We start from the raw sequence: 21,900 nt of genomic DNA on the forward strand, positions 1-21,900 counted from the left end.
CAATGATCGTGCTTGGGCCCCAGCTATTCACAATCTATATCAATGATTTAGATGAGGGGACTAAATGTAACATTTCCAAATTTGCTCAAGATACAATGCTAGGTGGCAGTGTCAGTTGTGAAGAGGATGTGAAGAGGCTTCAAGGGAATCTGGACAGGCTCAGTGACTGGGCGAGAACATGGCAGATGGAATATGATGTGGATAAATGTGAAGTTATCCACTTTGGTAGAAAAAACAGGAAGGCAGAGTATTTCCTGAATGGTGAAAAATTGGGGAATGCAGATGCTCAAAGGGACATGGGTGTCCTTGTATATGAGTCACTGAAAGTGAATGCGTAGGTGCAGCAAGCCATTCGGTTGGCAAATGGTATGCTGGCCTTCATTACAAGAGGATTTGTGTATAGGAGTAAAGAAGTCTTACTCCAAGTATATAGGGCATTGGTGAGGCCACACCTGGAGTACTGTGTACAATTTTGGTCTCCTTTCCGAAGGAAGGATATACTTGCCATAGAGGGGGTGCAACGAAGGTTCACGAGATTGATTACTGGGATAGCGGGACTGTCCTATGAGAAGAGATTGAGTAAACTAGACCTCTATTCTCTTGAATTCAGAAGAATGAGAGGGGATCTCATTGAAGCATACAGAATTATTTCAGAGCTTGATAAAGTGGATGCTGGGTGGATGATTCCCTAGGCTGGGGAGTCTAGAACCAGTGGCCACCGTCTCAGGATAAAGGATAGGCCATTCAGGACTGAGATGAGAAGACACTTCTTCACACAGAGGGTGGTGAATATTTGGAATTCTCTACCCCAGAGGGCTGTGGAGGCTCAGTCATTGGGTATATTCAAAATAGAAGTCGATAGATTTCTGACGAGTAAGGGCATCAAGGGATATGGCGATAGGGCCGGTGAATGGAGTTGAGGCAAAACATCAGCCCTGATCTCATTGAATGGCTGAGCAGGCTCGAAGGGCCGAATGGCCTACTCCTGCTCCAATTTCTTATGTTCTTATGTTCTTACACCGTTTGAAATATTAACTGAAAAAGCAAATGACGAGGGAGCTGGCAGAAAGGGTTAACTTTATCCTTTGGAAATGAATTTAATTTCAAACTTTTATCTATCTTAGACCAGCGCAGTTTACTCATTCGCACCAAGTCTGTACATTTTATTTCTGTAAAACTTTATTCCTGCTGCCGCTCTTCATAAAGAACACAGGGCCTTGCGCCACGGGCATTCAAAGACATTTCAACTCTTTCCATGTATCCTATATTTGTTTCAATCACACATTTCAACAGAACTCTTAAGATTAAGACGGAACACTTCCGATCTAACTGCACCATAACAGCGGGCCAATAGTTCACAGTTAAACCCCCATTGGCAGCTTGGTAGCGCTGCCCGTCGCTCACGCACTGCAAGAGTTTTCGGAAAAGTGCCAACCAGCATCAAAACAAAACCCAGTTCTTCAGTTAACAAGATATCACAAGATTCTCCAATGAAATTTCGTGAACAATTCGGCCGCTGTTCTTCTAAAGTCCAGTCATGCTTTTGCAGCGCTTATCTGTCAAGCGGTCAAACAGATCTAAATGTATCGACTGGTTGTACACTGGTGCAAATGGAGCATGTGGCCCAATGAACAGCGGTGGTAGCAGAGAGAACTTAACCACGTAAGCACATGAACTGAATGTTAGATTAAGGTAATACGGCAGGCAAGTGACAATGAAATGGAAGGAGTGAAGTAAAGAATTGCTACTGATTGTGGAAGAAGAAAAAGCTGGGAGAAGAGGCGGGTTTGAATTATGGAGTATCAGGCTCAGGCATGTGAGAGTGCGGGGTTTTAAATGAGTAAATAGGTTTTCACCTCCAAAAAAACATCTTTTTTCATGTGGTAAGATTTGATTTATCAGTCTGTTCCATTAGCAGGTGCCGCAGAGGACAGCAGATATAAAGCGAGCTGTGATGTGATTTAAATTTGAACCGAGGTTACTGCGGCCACAATGCAGGGCACTAACCATGATATGATCACAGCACCACACGTCAGCTTCGCGTATTTTTTCTGACCACAGCATAGTTGCACACGGCACGGATATTTTTGCTGTTAAATATGAATAAAATGTGCCGTATGTTTGCAGCGGTTGAGGTTTCTGTCCTGTTACTGTCATAGGAGCAGAGAAATAGGAGGAGGCCATTTAGGACCTCGAGCCTGCTCCGCTATTCAATTAGATCGTGGCAGATCTGTATCTTAACTCCATCTACCTGCGATGATTCCATAATCCTTCACATCCTCGCCGAGCATAAATTTATCGATCTCATTTTGAAATTGTCAATTGACCCCAGCCTGACCAGTTGTTTTGGGAATAGAATTCCAGATTTCCACTGCCCTCTGTGTGAAGAAGAGATTCCTTACATCATCCCTGAACGGGGGAGCTCTAACTTTACTGCTTCACCCCATTGTGCTGGACCCTCCTACCAGAGGAAATAGATTCCCTCTCTCTTGCACCTATGTGTTTGCAGTTCTGACCGAAGTCCACTCTCCAGAACATTAACTGTCCTTCTGATCCTGTCCCTCTAATTTGGATTTTGAGCCCATGCCTCTTTCCCTGATAATTCTTTGCGCCCTGCCCCTGCAATTTGATTTGTTGTAGATCACTGGCAGCAGGCGGCAGAAGCGACAGGAGCTGGTGGGGGGTTGAAAATCTTCATGTGTCACAAAGTCAGAATGTGTGAAGCGGTGTTTCAGAATATGACTATATATAGAATAAAATCTAAATGTTTAAGACACAACTGGATTTCAGGAACCCGTCTCACTCCAGATCATAAGGCCTCCTGTTGCTACTTTTACATCACATGTATGTCTCAATAAATGGAATCCCCTCACAATAAACACGCTCACCTTTCACAGTTCAGCGGACGAGATTCTCGGAGCGATGTGTGTGACCCTCTCATTTATGCATTTGTACAAAGTTCGGGAAAAGACGGAGTTGGAAATAATTTACAGGGAAATCATTTAAACTTATCTTCAAGGCTCGCGTCACCCACAGAGAAGCACAAACTCACGGATTCAGAGCTGTAATATACAGTAGGCTCCATGGCGCATTGGATAGCGCCTTGGGCGTCTAATTAATTATTAGGAATAAAACATTCAAAAGTGGTGGGTTCAAGTCCCATCAGAGTCGTTGTTTAGTCAGGTTTTTGGTGACGACATTTTGCAGCAACACCACAACTCGTTCACTGATGTCCTTCAAGAGATTCGCGTGCAAAGTTAAAGTACATGGGATTGGGGGTAATGTACTGACTTGGATAGAGAACTGGTTGGCAGACAGTAAGCAAAGATTTGGAAAAACCGGGTCTTTTTCCATGTGGCAGGCAATGACTAGTTGGGTACTGCAGGGATCGGTGCTAGGACCCCAGCTATTCACAATATATATTAATGATCTAGATGAGTGAACTAGATGTAATATCTCCAAGTTTGCAGACGACACAAAGCAAGGTGGGCATGTGTGTTCTGAGGAGGATGCAGAGAAACTCCAGTATGATTTGGACAGGTTGGGTGATTGGGCAGATGCATGGCAGCTGCAGTATAATGTGGATAAATGCGAGGTTATCCACGCTGGTGGAAAAAACAGAAAGACAGGTTATAATCTGAACAGCAATAGATTGGGACAAGGGGAAGTGCAGCGATATCTGGGTGCTTTGTGCAACAGTCGCTGAAGGTAAGCATGCAGGTGCAGCAGGCCGTTAAGAAGGCAAATGGTATGTTGGCCTTGAGAGCGAGAGGTTTCGAGTACAGGAGCAAGGATGTCTTGCTGCAATTGTACAGGGCCTTGATGAGACCACACCTTGAGTATTGTGTGCAGTTTTGGTCACTTTATCTGAGGAAGGATCTTCTAGCCATGGAGCGAATGCAGCGAAGATTCACCAGACTGATACCTGGGAAGGCAGGAATGACGTACGAAGAGAGAGTGGGTCGACGAGGCTTATATTCGCTAGAATTTAGAAGAATGAGAGGGGATCTCATTGAAGCTTGTTAAATTCTAGCAGGACTAGACAGACTAGATGCAGGAATGATGTTCCCGATGGCGGGGGTCCAGAAACAGGGGTCATAGTCTAAGGATAAAGGGTAAGCCATTTAGGACTGAGATGAGGAGGAATTTCTTCACCCAGAGAATGGTGAACCTGTAGAATTCTGTACCACAGAAGGCAGTTGAGGACAATTCATTAAATATTTTCAAAGAGTTAGATATATTTCTTAAGGCCAAAGGGATTAAGGGATATGCGGAGAAAGCATGGACAAGGTACTGAATTTGGATGATCTGCCACGATCTCATTAAATGGCGGAACAGGCTCGAGGGGCCGAATGGCCAACTCCTGCTCCTATCTTCTATGTTTCTATATTTCAAGAACTGGGAATCGCCAATGAGGCCGCTTGAATTGTGATTAATTAACATGTCAGCTTCAATCTGCGCACCTCCTGGCAACATTTTCTTTACTCCACGTGTGTTGTGTGGACAAACTCTGTGCATTCTGTCCTCTGGAGCTCAAACATTCTCTGGAGAAAAGACAATCCGACCTTCTGGAACGGTACAAAGACATCATTTGAGCCTGGGAATCTCTCCCATATCAATCACTGAAACCCCCCGAGCGTGAATCAAACCCCAAGTCCAACGAGCCGCTGGAAACGAAGCCGTAAGATTTCGCTATCACCCACTGCTGATCAGCCATCGTTTCAGAGCGCTTCTGTCCATCCAATCCGCTTTCTTACACAATGTTCAACAATATCAAGCGGTTCACTAAATATTCCAAGTCAACAATATTAGTCTCAATTCACCAGATTCGGTTGGAAAGTGCGAATTTTACTTTTCTGAATTACTTTCCTTGCCGTCTCAGTCATTATTTCTTTCTTTACTCTTTTCTGCTGGTGTTGCAGGTTCGGGGCAATTCCATCCGGGGAAATATTTTTTTCCAATGAATGACACAAAGCGCAATTTGCTGTGAGGCCGAAATAGTTCAGTTGGGAGAGCGTTAGACTGAAAAAGATCTAAAGGTTCCTGATTCATTCTCTGGTTTTGGCAGTTTTATGGTATTTCCTGTCACTTTCTTTGGTCTGAATCTCGAACTGAATGATTTACTCTGAAATTCTTTATCCGGAACTGAAGGGTTGGGTTTGAATCAATAAGGAAAAAAGACTTGCATTTCTATTTTGCATTTCATGACCACCGGACCAATCAAAGCACTTTACAGAAGTGGAGTCACTGTTGTAATGTCGGAAACGCGACAGCCATTGCGCACAGCAAGCTCCCACAAACAGCAATGGGGCAATGACCAGATCATCTGTTTTTGTTATGATGGTTGAGTGACATCTAGAGTGGGACATATTTATATCCTCTGTATTTAGTTTTTATTTCTCGATCTACTTCTGCCATTTTCTCTGTTTTTTTCTCTCTCAGTACCGGGTGAACATTTGATTTGATGCATTTGTCCTAAACTGATGCCTTTTGCACATCTCGGGCGGTCCGACACGCTCTGTCTGTCTGTTAATGCTTGTGACCATTAACGGGAACAGGCCGCCAGTTAAACGTTTATCAGCAAACCGAAGAAACACAAATAAACAAACAGATGTGTTACTCCACCCCAGTGCAAAGGTGCAATGGATGTTATTGAAAATAAATTCCCCTGACATTCTGTATTTTTTTGTAAAGGCGTTATTAACACCGCCTCTAACCAACTGAGCTGACGGACAGAAAGACTCACCTCGAATGGGTGCGAGCCCCAGGCTGGGCGGTTTGTGTTTCACTTCTCACACTGGGTGACAGAGTTACTGTACCAACAATGAATACATCACATCCCCTAAACATTGTTCCGATATAAAATAAAAATTGCCAAATAAAAACTGAATGTGTAACTGGGAAGTAACAGAAAAAGAGCACAATTCTGAAAAACACTGAGTTTCCCTGCTTGCAAACTGTTCCGTTTTATCAATTTAGGAGCGGTTTCTGTAACTGCGCATGATTTTGAACACGCAGCTTTCATGAACTGGCTTCAGACTGCGATACCATTGCGCCACAGTGAACGGAGTAAAGTTGGGATCTATAGGAGTGAGATCAGTGCGGACTGTGGCTCAGGCTTTCCGAGTGCGAGAGGTGGAAGCAGCAACAGCCAGACCGTCTCAACAACAGCGCAGGATCCCCGCCCTCTAATTCAGCGATTCACCCTGTCCCTGAACACATCATCTGACTTGCCGATAATAAACGGAGCAGAGGTTTCCATCGTGTTGTGATTATCACGTTCACCTCTACACGCGAAATGTCTCTGGTTCGATCCCGGGTGGAAACATTATTTGGAACTTGCTCCAGAAGAACCTCCAGGAGCGAAGAATGAAGCCATTGTTTTCGGTCACCATCACGAACTCTGTTCCCTAGCCATTGACTCCATCCCTCTCCCAAATAATTTTTTGAGGCTGAACATCACTGTTCGCAATCTTGGTGTCATAATTGACCTTGAAATGAGCTTCTGACCACATATCCGCGGCATAACGATGGCCACCTACTTCCACCTCTGTAACAGCGCCTGTATACACCCCTTGTTTTGCTCATGCGCTGCAGAAACCCTCATCCATGTCTTTGTTACCTCTAGACTTGACTATACCAACGCACTCCTGGCTGGCCTCCAAGATTCCACCCTACATAAACTTGAGATCATCCAAAACTCGGCTGCCCGTGTCCAAACTCGCTCCAAGTCCCGTTCGCCCATCACTCCTGTGCTCGCTGACCTACATTGGCTCCCGGTTAAGCAGTGCCTCGATTTCATAATTCTCATCCTTGTTTTCAAATCTCTCCAAGGCCTCGCCCCTCCCTATCTCTGTAATCTCCTCCAGCCCCACAACACCCGAGATATCTGCGCTCCTCTAATTCTGCCCTCTTGAGGATCCCTGATTATAATCGCTCAGTCTTTGCTGGCTGAGCCTCCTGTTGCCGCCCTAAGCTCTGGAATTCCTTGCCTAAACCTTTCCGCCTCGCTACCCCACCTTCCTCCTTTAAGACGGTTCTTGAAACATATCTCTTTGACCAACTGCCCTAATTTATCCTTGTGTGGATCGGTTTCAAATTTTGGGACGTTTTCCTACGTTAAAGGCGCTATGTAAATACAAGTTGTTGTTTTTATTGTTGTTGAGCGCCACCGAGAGCCCGATGTACTCTCCAGATAACGAAACCCCTCGGTCCTACTCTGAAATTGAGCTCAGATTTTGTCGGATGTTTGACGCCAATTATGTGTGTGATACTGTCCATCAGGGCCATGGTAATTGAACATCCTGTATGGACGATCTCGCTCCATCAATGTTGAAGTTCGACAGTTAAATGAATCTATAATTGTGGATATGGGGTTTGGGCGATTCTCTGTACGCAACTTGCGTCGTTATAATCCTGAACAACTTGTTCAGGTGAATCGTTGTTTGTGTTCAAAATGATGTAGGAAACATGTACAGATAACCCGTGAGTTTACACATCTTCTCCTTTGTGTCAATGGCTTACTCACTGCGTTGAAATCGAATCTAATTCCTGTATATTTTTCTTTGTCTGATAGTTGCTGCTTTAACAGTTAAAACTGACCGCACCTTCCCTCCTGTCAATAAGCAATACTGAAGGGCTCCTTTAAAAGTCTCATGCTTTATTGCACCACCATGTTGTTTAATTGAGGAGCATTGGCTGGGGTTATATGCTAGAATGCAGCAGGAGTTACTCTCATGTCTTCACGAGCTGGTGAATTTAGCAAAGGCTGCACCAGATTCCTGGTGTCCTAAGCACTGAACATTTTTACCCAACTCCTAATATATAGTCTGTAAAATGAGAACGGATGAAAATACATCACGTGCAGAACACAATATCTTTTTAAAGTTTTGCCTATGACTCGTTAACCATGTGAGTATTTCGCTGAGTCGGAAACAGAAAGTTAGCCGTTGATTAATGGCGATTAAAACAAACTTTTCACACAGTTTATTGAGTTTTGTGTAATTAATAAAATAAACAGTTTTCTGAAAGTTAATTCCTCGACGTGGAATGGAACCATCGTCGCATGGATAAGAGATTTATAGATGAACAGTTGCTGTTCTGGGCTGTTCCTCTCATTATTTAGAGAGCAGCGGTTTCTGAAGTGTAACTTTCGTCTCAAGTACAACAGGTCCCCGGTTCAATCGTCACTTGTAGGCAGAGATCAATAAAATATATGAACAGCCGCGCAGTATTCTCCTTTTCTCTATACAGTTCTGTACACACTCAAACTCTACAGAGACACCGACAGTGTGGGAGATCATTACAGGATCCTGCAGCGCTGCCTCGGTCAATAGCAACAGTTCGGAGCCGCATTTGAGGCCCGGCAACAAACCCATTGTGTTGGTTTACTGTTCCCCAGCTCCTGGAGTGAGTGAGGCCGCGACAGCAGCAACGTTCAGGCCGCCTGTCCGTCCGGTTCCCTCCAAGCGCCCGCTTCAGTGATAGCTTGTTTCGCAGCGATGGGCAGTTTACGCTCTCTGAGGCTGCAATCGCTGCAATTTGGAAACCGCTGCTCTCTAAATAATTGTAGGCACAACTCAGAAGAGAACTGTCATCTATAAATGCTCTTATTCGTGCGACATGGGTTCCATTAACTTTTCGAAAACTGCTAATTTATTAATTAAGCAAAACTCATTAAACTGTGCAAAACGTTTCTGGTAATCGCCAGTAATCAACCGATAGCTTTCTGTTTCGGACTGATCGAAATACACACATGGTTAACGACTCATAGGCAAAACTTTTAAAAAAATGTTGTGTTTTGCATGTGATAAATTTACATCCGTTCTCATTTTATAGACTGCACTTTTAGGAGTTGAGTAAAAATGTTCTATGTTTATGACGCCAGGAATCTGGTGCAGCCTTTGGTAAATTCATCAGCTCGCGAACACATCAGAGTAACTCCTGCTGCACTCTGTCATATAACCCCAGCCAATGCTCCTCAATTAAACAACAGTAACCAGTGCCGCAGCCCCGCGCACTATTAAGCAATCTGAAAAATTAAGTAAATGAGCATGGATAACTCCAACCCACGGTGCACGTCTCTAGTGGTGCAATCGTTTAGCGTGCCATATTTCTATGAGAGTAGAGGTTCTGGAAATGCCGGCGTTGTGATTTCGAGCCTCACTTGCAGCAGCCAATGCTTTTGCGGTGTGATATTTCTACTGGAGCTGATGGTACAATTGGTGTTTGCGGAAGCTTTCTCCTTATTAGCTGTTTCACGTAGGCACTTAGTTTCCTCAGGCCCACCGTGTTGCAATAACGGATGCGAGTTTTAAAGGAGCCCTTCGGTGTTACTTATTGACAGGACGAAAGTGGAGCCAGTGTTAACTCTTAAAGCAGCAACTATCAGGCAAAGTATAATGTGCAGGAAATAGATTTGATTTCAACGCAGTGACTAAGAATTTGGCACAATCGAGAAGATGTGTAAACTCACGGGTTATCTGTACGAACATACTAATTAGGAGCAGGAGAAGGCCACTCGGCCCCTCGAGCCAGCTCCGCCATTCAATTCGATCATGGCTGATCATCGACATATACTCCACTTTCCTGCGTGATCTCCATATCCATTGATTCCCCTAGTGTCCAAAAACCTATCTATCTCAGCCTTGAATATACTCAAAGACTCAGCATTCACAGCCCTCTGGGGCAGAGAATTCCAAACATTCACAACCCTCTGAGTGAAGAAATTCTGAAGGAAGCTCGGAGCTCTTTGCCTGAGATTTGTCCCACGGATGTGAGAGGATGGATTTACCTTCTTTAACTGAAGAATGACGGAAAGTTTGATACATATTTTAAAAATTGTATTCTTTGTAGTGCGTTTCATGAATCTTCTTTAATTTAAAAGGATTACCGAAATACTTCAGTCAGAATTTAAACTTTGCATTGGCCGGAAATGGAACCCGCATGGCAGGCGAGAATTCTACCTCTGGACCAACAGAGCCTAGTATTCAATTCTGTTGTTACGCTCCTGATTCTTTTAATGAAAGAATAAAACACAAAGCAAAATATTGCAGAGTCTGGAAATGGAATTATTCAGAAAATGTTGTAAACACTCCGCAGGTCCGGGATCATCTGTGGAGATGGAAACACAGGGTTAACGTTTCAGGTCGATGAGCTCTCCTCCGATCTAATGTTTCGCACCAATCATTGAAAAAATTGCAGGTCATTTTATTAAAATTGATATTTCCACGCTCTGGTCTGTGTGGTTTTCAGATACAGAGTTATTTTGTTGCTTAATTTCACTAATTATAAAACAAAGCTGGGAGTCCAAGCCAGAAACACGTGTTTACTGAACAGGCACTTTAACCAACTGAGCCACGGAATTTTAAGAGAGGTAACTTTTCAGGTCGACGAAGGGTCATTGACCTGAAACGTTAACTCCCTTTCTCTCTCCACAGATGCTGCCTGACCTGCTGAGTATTTCCAGCATTTCCTGTTTTTATTTCAGATTTCCAGCATCCGCAGTCTTTTGCTTTTGTGCCAAAGTATTTTTCCTGAGCTAAAGGTATTGCAGTTTTCTCTGGTTGTGTTTATCTTTCATTCTCCATCTATGAGTTGTTTCTGAATCCATGAGTTTGTGCTGCTTTGTGGGTGAGCGGCAGACTTGTAGATATGTCCGGCTCGCGCTCCCAGATTGACAGTGTGGAAAATGTGGAGCAGGCTTCTGTAAACAAGCGGGTTAACATTATACAGTTTCTGTACACCTGAGACTGAATTCCTGCTTTTAATAACAAAATCGCGGGTTTCTTGCGTGTACTGGACACAAGCTCGGTGCAGAATTTTTGCCAGTTATTATTTTAAATCTTCTGCAATGTCGCCAAACTGAGGGATTTGGGGATTTTCGTCTAAAGAACGGGGCTCATCCGCGATTTGGGTCCTCGTCTCTCGCATTTAAGTCAGTGGATTTTTCTGTGCGAGAATCATACCGGTAGACACCATCTCTCAATGTTTCCGTCTCTCTATCTTGCCTCTCTGTGTTTTCCACAGATAGACGTCTCAGGCTTCTTTGAACTGCCAAGGCTGATCGAACCTGCCACACCAGCAGGAAACGGTTAAGAAAGAAATAGTGACTGAGACGGCAGGGTAAGTAATTAAGTAAAGTGAAATTCGAACTTTCTAACAGAACCTGGTGAAGTGAGGATGATATTTTTACTTGAAATGTTTAGTGTACCGCAGATATTGCTGTACATTTTATAGGAAAGCCATATTGGACGGACAGAAGCGGTCTGAATGAAATGCTATGGCTTCATTGCCAGCGACTCGTTGGTCCTCGGGTTTGAATTCTCGCTTGGGGGGTTTCCATTGATTGATATGGGAGTGGTTCTCAGGTTCAAATGATGTCTTTTTACAGTTGCAGAAAGTGCGCAGATTGCTGACATGTTAATTGTTCACAATTCGAAACGACCTCATTGGCTATTCTCAGTCCTTGAAGGACATCAAAGTGGTTTTGCTTCAGAAGTTCATCATCGAAACCTGACTGAACAGCGACTCTGGCGGCACTCGAATCCACAGCCTTTGAATAACTTTTACCAACGCTTGACACGAGAAGTTCAACGCGCTATTCATTGCGCAACAGAGCCGATTACGTCGGAGGATGCTGAATCCGTGAGTTTGAGCTTCTTTGTGGGTGACTGGGAGACTTGAAGATATGTTTACGTGATTTCCCTGTAAATCATTTCCACTTCCGTCTGTTCCCAAAGTTTGTAGAAACGAATTAATGAGAGGATCAAATTGATCGCTCGGAGAAACTCGTCCGCTAAATATTGAAAGTTCACAGTGTTTATTGTGAGCGGTTTAGATTTATTCAGACGCACATCTGGTATAAAAGTAGCCGTGATCTGGGCGTCATTCGAACAGGCGGTCTTATAATCTGGAGTTAGACAGGTTCCCGAAATCCTGTGTGCGTCTCAAATATCCCCATATACAGGCTCTTCCATTATGGGGTCGCACTTTGAGACACCACGTCATCAATTCTAACTATGTTGCACATGAAGGCTTTCAAACCCCCGCCAGCTCCCGCGGGGTGTGAGACAGCCATGAGAAGCAACATTCCCTATCAGCACCCATATCCCGCTTGCTTCTGCTGCCTGCTGCCAGTAATCTGCAACAAACCCAATTGCAGAGACAGGGCGCAAATAACAATCGGGGAAAGAGGCATGAACTCAAAATCCAAATTAGCAGGACAGGATCTGAGTGACAATTAATGTTCTGGGGTGTGAACTTCCGTTAGAGCTGCAAACAAATAGGTGTAAGAGAGAGAGAATCTATTTGCTCTGTTGGGAGGGTCCAGCACAACGGGGCCTAACGGTAAAATTAGAGCTACCACGTTCAGGGATGATATAAGGAAGCTTTTCTTCACACAAGGGTAGTGGGAATCTGGAACTCCCTTCCTGAAACAGCTGTTCAGGCTGGGGTTCAATTGACAATTTCCAAATGAGATCGATAGATTTGTGTTCGGCGAGGATGTGAAGGTTTATGGAATCATTGCAAGTAGATGGAGTTCAGATACAGATCTGTCATGATCTAATTGAATTGCGGAGCAGGCTCGAGGGCCTGAATGGCCTTGTGATGTTTCTATGTTCTTATGAGAGTAACAGGACAGAAACATCAACAGCTGCAAACATACGTCGCATTTTATTCATAGTTAACAGCAAAAATATCCGTGCCGTAGCCAGAAAAAATACGCGAAGCTGACGTGTGGCGCTGTGATCATTGATCATATCATCGTTAGTGCTCTGCATTGTGGCCGCAGCAACCTCGGTTCAAACTTAAATCATGTCACAGCTCGCTTTTTATCTTCTGTCCTCTGCGGCACCTGCCAATGGAACTGACTGAAAAATCAATCTTTATGACATGAAAAATTATGTTTTTTTGGCGGTGAAAACCTTTTTACTCCTTTAAAACCCCGCGCTCTCACAAGCCTGAGCTTGATGCCCCATAATTCAAACCCACCTCTTCTCCCAGGTTTTAACTCTTCCACAATCAGTAGCCATTCTTTACTTCCCTCCTTCCATTTCATTGTCACTTGCCTGCGGTATTACCTTAATCGAGCATTCACTTTCATGTGCTTACGTGGTTAAATTCTCTCTGCTACCACCGCGGTTCATGGGGGCACATGTCCCATTCGCACCAATGTACAACCAGTCGATACATTTAGATCTGTGTGACAGATCGACAGATAATCACTGTGAAAGCAGGACTGAACTTCAGATGGACAGCGGCCGGATTGTTCACGAAATTTCCTTGGAGAATCTTGTTAACTGAAGGACTGGGATTTATTTTAATGCTGGTTCGTGCTTTTCCCAAAACTGTTGTAGTGCGTGAGTGACAGGGAGCGCTACCTAGCTGCCAATGAGGGTTTAAATGTGAACAAGTGTCCCGCTGTTATAGTGCAGTTGGATCGGAAGTGCTTCGTCTTAATCTTAACAGTTCCTTTGAAGTGTGCGATTGAAACAAATAGAGGTTAAATGGAAAGAGCACTAGTGGGTGAAACCAGCAATTACAGGAGGTTGGCCATAATTGAAATGTTTTTGAATGCCCATGGCGCGGGACCCTCTGTTCTTTATGAAGAGCGGGGGCAGGAATACAGTTTAACAGAAATAAATTGTACAGACGTGTTACAAATCAGAAAACTGCACTGGTCTAAGATCGATAACAGTTTGAAATTAAATTCATTTCCAAAGGACAAAGTTAACCCTTTCTGCCAGCTCCCACTTCATTTGCTTTTTCTGTTTATCGTTCAAGCGGTGTAAGAACATAAGAACATAAGAAATTGGAGCAGGAGTAGGCCATTCAGCCCTTCGAGGATTGCCCCGAACAGCAGATTTGGGCACTGAATCTATTTCTATTGTTGCAGGAGTTGTTCTGTTCCTCTAATAGTTCCCTCACCAGGAAAACGCCTGTTTTAACTCACAGGCATTAAATGGGCGGTTTTATTATAGGTTGGAGAGTTTCCATCAAAAAGATTTTAATAAATCTGCAAAAAGACGAGCTAAGGACTGGAACTGATAAGATGTCGATCACAGAGTTAACATCAAATTCAGGCTCATTGTCCAATGAAGCAGGAAACCGTGAACAAGAAGGATGTGAATGAAGCAATGAGGGAAGCAAGGGAGGAAGGAGGAAGGAGCTCTCGATTCGATCTTCTTTCCATTAGAGCTGGGTGAAATATTAGGCTGAAAAATTGGGAGAATTTTACCAAACAGGGAGAGAAAATATTGTCTAACTTGGGGAATGTAACATTTTCAGGCCACGTATCTTCCAACTGGATTAACAGTCCTGAGACGTTAATGTCTCACCAACCTCGAACTAACATTATTATACAAAAGGAGTCATCCAAAAATCCCTTTTATTTCAGTATTTCTGTTTCAAACGGTAGAAACAACCTTTAATAAAGTCTCTTTACCACATGTCCTGCCTGTGTTCCCAGATTGACAATGTGGAAAATGTGGAGCAGGCTTTTGGATACAAACGGACTTATATATTTATTTTACAGATTCGGCACTTCTGGGACTGAACTCCTGCTTTAAATAATAAAATTGCCGTTTTCTTGCGATGTACTGAACAAAGGCTGATTTTCTGCCAGTTATTATTTGAAGACTTGTGGAATGTCTCCAGGCCGAGGAAAGTGGTTCTATTAAAATTTTGGAGCGCGTCCGGGATTTGGACCTGGTGCCTCTTGCATTTTAATTGTTGTGAATTCCCAAAACAAGAATCACACCCCTAGAGCAAAGAGCCACTAACCCTGCAATGCGTGTTCAATCTCGGCCGTGATAATTTCACATACATAAAGCAGATATTTTAGATCAGAGACAGCGTTAAATCTCATATATTGCTCAAATGCATCAATGTGTGAATATGACATTAAATGTGCTTCAGTACAGTGGGGGGATTTAAAGCAGATTCGGGGCCAGTGCATTCCAAGGTAATCTTACCTGTGGTTGTCTTGCCTCCCTCCCACATGCTGCCGGTTTTTAGACCTTGTTTTATATCTGCTGCTTTGCTGGGCCAGTGCATTCGACAGTCTCACAACCCTTTCTACAAATACCCTTTCACTGCTTGACTTCTCTGTTCATTAGTTATGAATCACCTTGAGCTGCAATGGTGGTGTTTTTGACGTCAAATTAAAAGGCAGTCTATTGGAAACACGTTGGTTTCACAGTTTCTTTTGCACAGGAATGAACCTATATCTTTCAAGATGGAATATTGTGTTTGCTGCACCAAAATAAAAAATATCTTGTTATAAATGTTGTCTCATTAGTTCCCCGGTGTCAGAGAAAGAATTGTCTGATCCCCACATTTATTTCATACTAGCAGGGGAGCCTGGCGTTGCCAGGGCAATTTTGGGGTGCGCGGTGTCCGTGCCCCTGTGTGTCCCCCCTCTCTGTCCCTCTCCCTCTCTCCTTGTGCTGTCCTCTCCCTGCATCCCTCCCTCCGCTCCCCCTGCATCCCTCACCTCCCCCTCCCCCCACACCTCCCTCTCCCTCCCTCACATCCCCCTCCCTCCCCTCTCCCTGTCTAGCGCCTGAGGCCCAGTGCCATCCTGATAGCGGCCGTCCGGGGCCTAGCGCTTGAGGCGCGGCCGGGCTGTCGGGCCGAGACGGACCAGAGCTGAGTTCCCTCATGGATTGCGTGGCTGATGGGCGGCCGCTGCAGCGGGATTGGGAGCCACAATGTGGGGGTTCCTGTGGGGATGCAGCTCCCCTGCGGGTGGCGCGGTTGACGGTCGGCCGCTGCCGATGAACCGCCCGTTACGTGGAAACTCACCTGCCGCTGCCGGAGTCAGAATGTGGGGGTTTATTTGGCTGGTAGTGTCCATGTGGGGATGAAAAAAATGGCGGCAAAGTTTAAGGAGATTGGAGCATTAGGTCCCGCCTGTGACGCACCGATTTGTCAAGCATCAGGTGAGTGAACTGCAGGATTGGTCAAGTAGCACGTCACGCAACGCTAATGAGAGGTAGGATTGGTCAAGCGCTAATGAGTGGATTTTTGAGTAATTTATAATGTTTTTTGTAGACTGTCCAAACAATATTTGTGTGACTAAAAAGTAAATACAACCACAAGAGTCCACTAGCGATAAGCTTTCTTTTGATATAACATTTGTGTAGGTACGCTCTATAACTTTTGATTGTATAGCTGGACAGACAGAGAGACAGAGAGACAGAGAGAAAGACAGAGAGACATACTCTTAGATATATATATACTAGCTGGAGTGCCCGGCGGTGCCGAGGCTTTTTTGAGGGCATGTTGTTGTTGGAAGAGAGAGAGAGAGAGCGACTGGGGGGGGGAAGAGAGAGCGCGACTGGGGGGTGGAAGAGAGAGACTGACTGGGGGGGAAGAGAGAGAGCGACTGGGGGGAAGAGAGAGCGATGGGGGGAAGAGAGAGAGCGACTGGGGGGAAGAGAGAGCAACTGGGGGGAAGAGAGAGAGAGCGACTGGGGGGAAGAGAGAGAGCGACTGGGGGGAAGAGAGAGAGCGACTGGGGGGAAGGGGAGGGGGAGGGGAGGGAGGGGAGGGGGTAGGGGAGGGGAGGGGGTGGGGAGGGGCCAGGGGGAGGGGGAGGGGAGGGGAGGGGGGAGGTTGGAGGGGCAGGGGAGGGGAGGGGGAGGGAGGTAGGAGGGGAGGGGGGTGTGGGGGGGAGGGGATGGGGTGTGTGGGGAGGAAGGAGGGGGAGCGGAGAAAGGGAGGGGGGAGAAAGAGAGGGGGGGAGCTAGCAGACCCTTTCCCCTCTGCCGGCGATGGCTCCGCGGAGCTCCATTCCACCCCACGTACTGACATGGCTCAGCCCGATCCCCGCCCTCCCGAGCCCCGGCCTCCGGAGCCACGCGGTCCCGCGCACCGGCCTCCCGAGCCCTGCGATCCCGCTCTTCCGAGCCCCACGCTCGGCCTCTCCCGAGCCCCGCCCCCCCCCAGCTACGCGCTCGCGCTTTCCCGAGCCCCACCCACCCGAGTCCCGCGCTCACTCTCTCCTGAGCCCCGCCCCCCCGAGCCTCACGCACGAGCTCTCCCAAGCCCTGCCCTCCTGAGCTCCGCCCTCCCAAACCCCTCCCCATGCCCGAGCCGGCTTCAAGACCAGAGAGAGAGATGCCGCCGCACAACCTATCACGTGAGGCCCGGCCGGACTCAAGTCACGCTCCGGGCAGAAGTTGATGCATGCGCTGACTCCCGCCCCGTCCGCCTTTACTAAGATGGTGGCAGTGGCAGTGGCGACGCTTGGCTCAGGCCCGCCCCCTCCAGCCTTCACAAAGATTGCGGCGATCGTGGGCTTTTTGTTGATCGCGACGGGTGGTGACTAGCTCAGGCGTGGCTGGGCAACAGAGGCCCAGGCTTCGCGGCCTGGAAAAATGGTGAAAAGTAGGAAAATTATAGAGGTTAGAGAAAAGATTTACAAATTAATTAACTTTTTAAAAAAATAATTTGTGTTTTTAAAGCAACTTTTTTTTTGCTGGAAATGTAGATGTGAATAGAAACACGCAGAAAGTGGGAAAAAGAAATGAACAGTTTGGAATCAAGATGGCGGTCACTCACCTCATCTCAGAACGATAAGGTCAGCCCACACATGCACCGATTGGCCGACCGTCATGTCACCGAAGCGTAGGATTGGTCAATCGTCCTGCCACTCGGCTCTGGCAGGGCCCGTCCGCACGCGCAACGAACCTGCCCCCGCCATGCAGCGATTGGTTGACCGTCGGGTCGCTCGACCGTAAGTTTTGGCCCCGTGGCTTAGCTGATCAAAGCGTCTGTCTAGTAAACAGGAGATCCTGGGTTCGACTTGCAGCGGGGCATTTGTTTTATTGAATCTCTAGGGGTAAGTTTCTTCTCGTGTGAAAAGGCTAAAATTCTTTTTAATGTAACTGCAGCTGCACTGGTTCCCATTCTGGTTGAACGCTCCAATACCTGCGGGGCCTGGGTCGAATTCCACCACTGTCTTAATTTCTGGTGGTGCTGATTTTGGCCTCTTCACCAAAAATCCATCTTTTCTATGCAGTGCCGTGCGTTACTTTGTTGTAGTCAGAGCAGAGCATCAGTAGTTGATGTGTGGCGCCGTGATCGTATAGTGGTTAGTACTCTGCGTTGTGGCCGCAGCAATCTCGGTCAGAATCCCAGTCACGGCACAGATTTTTCATCCTTCCACAATCAATAGCCTTCCTTTACATTCCTCCTTCAATTTCATTGTAAATTTCCTGCAGTATTACCTTAATCTAACATTCACTTTCACCTACTTAAAACGCTAAGGGTGCTCTGCTACCACCGCTGTTCCTGGGGCACATGTCCCATTCACCCCAATCTGAGTTGGTGCTTTCAAACCAGTCGATATACTTAGACCTGCGGGACCTCTCGACAGACAAGCTCTGCGAAAGCACGGCCGGCATTTGGAACCAAAGCAGCCTGATTGTACAAGAAAATTCCTCGGGAAATGAAGTGCACTGGGGAGGCTAACCGAAAAATTGGGTTTGTTCACCTGCTAGTTGCCGCTTTTCCCTAAACAGTTGAGGGGCGTGAGCGATGGGAAGCGCTACATAGCTGCGGATGAAGGGTGAAATATGCAATTCTGACAAACTGGCTACCAAAAATGAAAACGGACGCTCAGTAGTTATCAAGGAGAGTGAGGGACGCTCCGGATGTAAAAGACAGGGTAAGGAACGCTCCGGATGTACCAGACAGTTGAAGGGACGCTCCGGATTTACCAGACAGAGTAAGGGACGCTCCGGATGTACCAGACGGTTTAAGGGACGAGCCGGATTTACCAAACAGGGTAAGGGACGGTCCTGTTGTACCAGACAGGGTAAGTGACACTCCGGATATATTAAACAGGGTAAGGGACGCTCCGGATGCATCAGACAGGGTAAGGGACGCTTCGGATGTATCGGATAAGGTAAGAGACACTCCGGATGTAACAGACAGGGTAATGTACGCTCCCGATGTACCAGACATTGTAAGGGAAGCTCCGGTTGTATCAGATAGGGAAAGGGATGCACCGGATGTACCAGACAGGGTAAGGGATACTCCGGATGTACTAAACAGGGTAAGGGATGCTCAAGAGGTTCTGGAGCGCGTAAGGGATGCTCAGGGCCAATCGGACAGAGTAAGGGACGCTCAAGAGGTATCAGAGAGTCTGATGGATGCAGATTTATTACTTTCTACAGCTCACATTTTCTAATTATCAATAAAAGCAAAAGTTGAATCCTAATGTAACAGATGGTCTGCCGTGTCCCACGTGGGGGCAATGAGAAGGTAGAATGGGGCCGGAGTGAACATTTACAGTGCTCAGAAATACATTTATAACTGGCATAAATTCCCCCACTCAATACATTTATAAATAATACAGATACATCTAAACATATTTGTAGCGATCAGAGGTGCAAAAGCATTTACAACTAATACAATAGCAACTCACCAATACATTTGTATCTAATATGGACACACACAAATATACTTACAACCATCACTCCTGATAGTTTGCTAAAAAAAATACTTTAATTGTTTGTCTTTAAAGCCACAATATTTACATGGTAGTTTGCACTGACCTTCCTCCAAAGCCGCTGGAGACTGATGGAGAATGATTTGGGTTCTAAACGATCATTTCTTAGGCGGATTCGAGCAACTTTTGAGCGCAAGTCCAATATTAGAAGTCGACATTAAAAATGGCCTCACGCGGAACCATTCGCAAATGTCAATCTACAATCCCCAAAGCGAGATTCATACCCCTAGACTAAAGAGTCACTCTGTCTGGAATACAGGCCCAGTCAACTGGTTATCAAACGGAAAATCAAATGGATTTGTCATGTATTGTCCATTGCATTTTGTCTGAAAAGTGGGCCCGCAGTTCCATTCTGGTTCCAAGCCCTCTTTTTGCTGTCGATTACTTGCCCGGAATGTGCTTGGAGAAGTGTTGGAATCGAGGCACAGCCCTTCCCATTGTTGCTTCGTCTAAATCTCCGTCCAGGATTTTCACCAGTGCAAGGTCCATCAGCTTGAGCTACTGTTTAATTTGTTCTCGGCATTAACTGTGCTGATCCTTTAACTTGTTCCACTACACGGCATCTCCAAATTTGTCGATTGCACCTCGAGGGCACTTTTCATAGGTAAACCTGCAACATCTGCCAGAGAAAGATTCAATTTCAGCGTTTCCAACAACGAGTCGACCTATATCAACCTCGACACCCTCACCTACACGCTGCAGATGCAAATCTCTGCGCTCCTCTGCTTCAGTGACATTTTGTTTCGCAGCGATGGGCAGTTTACACCCTCTGAGGCTGCAATCGCTGTTTTCCGCCGGCAGTAGGCGCTTGGAGAGAGCGGGGCCGGACAGGCAGCCTGAAGTTCGCTGCTGTCGCGGCCTCACTCACTCCGGGAGCTGGGTAACAGCAAACAAACTCATGGGTTTGTTGCCGGGTCTGAAATGCAGCTCCGAACTGTTGCTATTGACCGAGGCAGCGCTGCAGGATCCTGTAATGTTATCTCACACTGTCGGTATTTCTGTACAGTTTGAGTGTGTACAGAACTGTATAGAGAAAAGGAGAATACCGCACGGCTGTTAATGCATTTTATTGATCTCTACCTACAAGAGATGATCGAATTAGGGACCTGTTGTACTTTAGACGGAAGTGATAACCGCTACACTTCAGAAACTGCTGTTCCTTAAATAATTAGAGAAGCAGCTCAGAACAGCAATTGTCGTCTGCAAATACTCTTACCCTGCGATACGGGTTCCATTGCATGTCAAGGAGTGAACTTTAAGAAAACTGTTTATACTATTAAGTAAAACTCATTAGACTGTGTCAAAAGTTTGTTGTAATCGTCATTAATCACCGGGTAACTCACATGGTTACCGAATCATGGACAAAAGTTTAAAACGTTTCTTGCGTTTTGCATGTGATGAATTTTCATCGGTTCTCATTTTGCAGACCGCATTACAGGAGTTGGGTTAAAATGTTCAGTGTTTATGGCACCAGGATCTGGTGCAGCCGTTGGTAAATTCACCAGCTCGCTAACACATGAGAAATCACCTGCTTCACTCTTTCATATAAACCCAGCCAATGCACCTCAATTAAACAACATTGCGCTCCCGCACGATTAGACAACCTGAAATGTGCAAGTAAATGAGCACGGATAACTAATGCGCATTAAGCGCAGCTCTAGTGGCGCAATTGGTTAGCGCGTGGTACTTATATAACAATATAGCTTCGGGGAAATGCCGAGGTTGTGAGTTCAAACCTCACCTAGAGCAGCCAATGTTTTTGCTCTTAGTTTCCTGAGGCCCACCGTGTTGCAAAAACGGATGGGAGTTTTAAAGGAGCCCTTCAGTGTTACTTATTGACAGGAGGGAAGGTGGGGCCAGCGCAGGGAAACCCAATGCAACTTCGAGCCCAAGATCGGCGGCTGGTTGGTCTAGAGATCTGATTCTCGCTCAAGGGATTTCGCAACTTAAAAAGGCGAGAGGTCCAGGGATCTCTACCTGCAAGAGATGATTGAATTCGGGGCCTGTTGTACTTTAGACGGAAGTGATAACCGCTACACTTCGGAAACTGCTGCTCTTTAAATAATTAGAGGAGCAGCTCAGAACAGCAATTGTCAGCTACAAATACTCTTACCCTGCGATAGGGTTCCATTGCATGTCAAGGAGTGAACTTTAAGAAAACTGTTTATTCTATTAAGTAAAACTCATTAGACTGTGTGAAAAGATTGTTGTAATCGTCATTAATCACCGGGTAATGCACATGGTTACCGAATGATGGGCAAATGTTTAAAACGTTTCTTCCGTTTTGCATGTGATGAATTTTCATCGGTTCTTATTTTGCAGACCGTATTGTAGGAGTTGGGTAAAAATGTTCAGTGTTTATGGCGCCATGATCTGGT

General features: G+C 45.8%; 1 non-coding gene across 1 annotated transcript; it reads left to right on the forward strand.

The window, feature by feature from the left end:
- Window positions 1-21,176: 21,176 nt before the first annotated feature.
- Window positions 21,177-21,271, forward strand: trnai-uau (transfer RNA isoleucine (anticodon UAU)). Its single transcript has 2 exons — window positions 21,177-21,214; window positions 21,236-21,271. It is a non-coding gene; the product is annotated as a tRNA-Ile (tRNA).
- Window positions 21,272-21,900: the final 629 nt, after the last annotated feature.

The sequence above is a fragment of the Somniosus microcephalus genome, unplaced genomic scaffold (assembly GCF_052327205.1).
Source record: "Somniosus microcephalus isolate GS21.2 unplaced genomic scaffold, FLI_Smic_1.0 unresolved_chr1, whole genome shotgun sequence".
In the NCBI taxonomy this organism is placed as follows: Eukaryota; Metazoa; Chordata; class Chondrichthyes; order Squaliformes; family Somniosidae; genus Somniosus; species Somniosus microcephalus.